At 43.1% G+C, this 2,839-nt stretch overlaps 1 pseudogene; it reads left to right on the top strand.

Annotated features, from left to right (window-relative positions):
• The first annotated feature begins 549 nt into the window (after window positions 1-549).
• The window catches only part of LOC131317261 (serine carboxypeptidase-like 31), a 20,502-nt pseudogene continuing 18,212 nt past the window's right edge, over window positions 550-2,839 (top strand).

The raw sequence follows: 2,839 nt of genomic DNA on the forward strand, positions 1-2,839 counted from the left end.
GGGGAATGGGGCTCTAAAACTCATTCTCCGCTGCACATGGGTAAACGGTGACCATAGGGTCTTGGATCTTGCGGGGTATCTTTTTCAATCCAAAGTTGAACGTTTTTAAGAACACCGAATGGAACAGGTTAATCCAGTCTAGTTGCGAGTGTTATGAACCCAACGATCGTACCTCCTTTTAATTATTTGAAAAACCAAACAGTTTCCTAGGTTTTAGTTAATCTCAGCATCAAACTACAAGGGGTGACTAACTAAGAGCCCGTTCAAATTAGTACAACCCAAGTTTTTGAGTCAGCACACATCACTGTCTTTGTGGATTCGACTCCGGTCTTACCGGATATTATGCTATGTCGGTTTCAGCCCTACGCTTGGGGCAACCAATTATTTTAGGACTAGGAAATCGTCAAGCATTGACGACGACACAACCATGATGGACACTTAAAGGGGGGGGGGGACAAAGGGAGTATGAAAGATTGGCTGTTTTGTGTCAAAGTGATGTACCAATTTATTAGATTTTTTACATGTGGGTCTTTGTGTTTTTTCATCCCTTAGCGTTAGACTAGTCTTTGATTTACCAGTTTAATTATTCTTTCATGGATTTTGTAGTAAGGGTGATGTTTATCCTTGTTATCTCTCTTACTGCATCACCACCATTCCTGGTTCCTGTTTTGGGATCTAGATATGGTCAGTGGAGTATAGAGAGGAAACTGATCAACTCATGGAGATTTGAGGATCTTGTGACTAACTTGCCAGGTCAGCCAAAGGTACACTTCCAGCATTGTGCTGGATACGTGACAGTGAATGAGAAAAGTGGAAGGGCACTCTTCTACTGGTTCTATGTGGTATCAACTTTCCCTAATAACAAGCCTCTGGTGTTGTGGCTTAATGGAGGTACGTTCATATGGTAATTCTATGATGTTATCTTTGATGAACCATATGTCCCTAAAAAGGCTGCATGGTGGTATCCATATTATTTCTGCCTTCATGTTGTAACTTTTTTTCCCCATAGGCTAGCTTCGAGTTGCTTGTCCATGTCTTTGTGGCCTTGGTCGTGTCCCGAGCTTAATTCTACATCTGCTTCTGGGTAATTGAATTTTACAGTACCTACCAAGAAAAGGCATTTTTGTAGACACCCCAATCCGGTTTCCCGATTGTTTTACTTTTTTTTTCGGTTTCTTGTTTCCCCGATGTTGAATCAGATCAAAAATAGTCTTGAGAGTGAAATGGTTTGAGCTTGGAGTAAGTGGAGCCCATCCTAAACCCAAAAACCCTAAATCAAAACCCTGACCTCAGGTTTGACCATCGCGCGACCTATTGGATCCTTCGCGCGATGCTTCATCTGCCAGGTGTTGTTCAAAGTCAAAGCCTTGACTATTGACCATCGCGGGGCGGGTTTAACTGTCGCGCGTTGAAGTCACTCCCTCGCGCGATGGTCAACACCCATCACTTTCACCTTTTTCCAGCTGGATTTTTTGATGATCAGGGGGCTACTGTCCTGAGGAATCCCATTTTTGTCGACTAAACAGTGTTCTGCAGGTGCATGGGTTACACCACCCTCACAACCACTCCTATCACCTTGTTGGCCTCTTCCTCCACCGAGGGAAGGTGGCCAGCCTTGTTGGCTGGTTGCTAGGCCAAGCCTTCCACCCACCATACACCTCCTCTTCCCCTATAAGTACCCCCCATGGTTCTTCTTCCAAAGGGTTACAAAAAAAAGGGTTACCAATTCTCAAGCAAAAAAGACTCCACAAGCCCTAGCACACTTGATATCTCCTTACTCTAACCACATCCATACACTTATTTTCCAAGCTACACCACCTTGTTCAATCCATTTTCAAGACACTCAAGCAAAGGTATAATATCCTACTGTTTACTGTTTTGATCCCTGAAGGGGGCTGGCAAAGCCAAGGCTGATAATCAATATCAGTCCTGATTCTAAAGTTAGGAGGGTTACAAGAGCCGTGTTACAAGCAAACCCACGTGCGATGGACTCACTATATCGCGCGACTGTTTCAGTTAGCACGTGACGGTCCTCGTGGGGATGGGATGCTGGTTATTTTCTGTTTTATAGTATTTTAAATCACTGTGAAGCATGTTTAAAACCAGACCCACTGTTTTGCATGCTAAAATTTGTAGTTTAACTTAGAACTCTTTGTCATTAGCTTGGGAATGCCCCTGGGTTGCTTCTAAATATGTCTCAGAGCCCAGGCGTGTAAAGCAATTAATTCCTGGAAGTCTAGTCAAGATCGACGCACGATGGTTTCATTCCATCGCGCGATGGTTTGTTTATTTCCAGGAACTGCCCTTGCATGAGGCAACTTGGTCCATGATCTTTGGTTTAATACTCCCACTGTTTAGGGGTTGTATCTCAATTTCGTTTATTCTGTTGTAATTATTATTTACTTTCAGTACTTATAAACTGTTTGGTTTGACCCTGGGTGTGCACTGGTCCTTCTAGAGCCTAGAAAGGGGACAAGATTCAACCTGCTGATAGGACATTAACACTCGCGCGATGGTATGGGAGTATCGCACGATGGTCTACTTGCATGAACGAAGTTCCATGCATGCAAGTTGGCTGTTGTTTGTGACAATTTCAAATCAAGGCGCTGTTTTGATATCCAGCCGCAGTTTTGAATTTTATCTCATATTTTTGTTCAATGTTTCATCCATCCATGCTATTCTTATATCACATCCTGCAAAGGTGTTACAGTTTTCAATCCCCGATTATCTGTTTCCCTGCCTTTAATTGGCTAAAAATTGGTTAATAAAAGAAGAATCGCAAATCTTTTCACAAAATGCTAAAGTAAAGACCGATCTCCAGATTGGGCGAGAGGGGTGC

This window comes from Rhododendron vialii, chromosome 2a (assembly GCF_030253575.1).
Source record: "Rhododendron vialii isolate Sample 1 chromosome 2a, ASM3025357v1".
NCBI classification, from domain to species: Eukaryota; Viridiplantae; Streptophyta; class Magnoliopsida; order Ericales; family Ericaceae; genus Rhododendron; species Rhododendron vialii.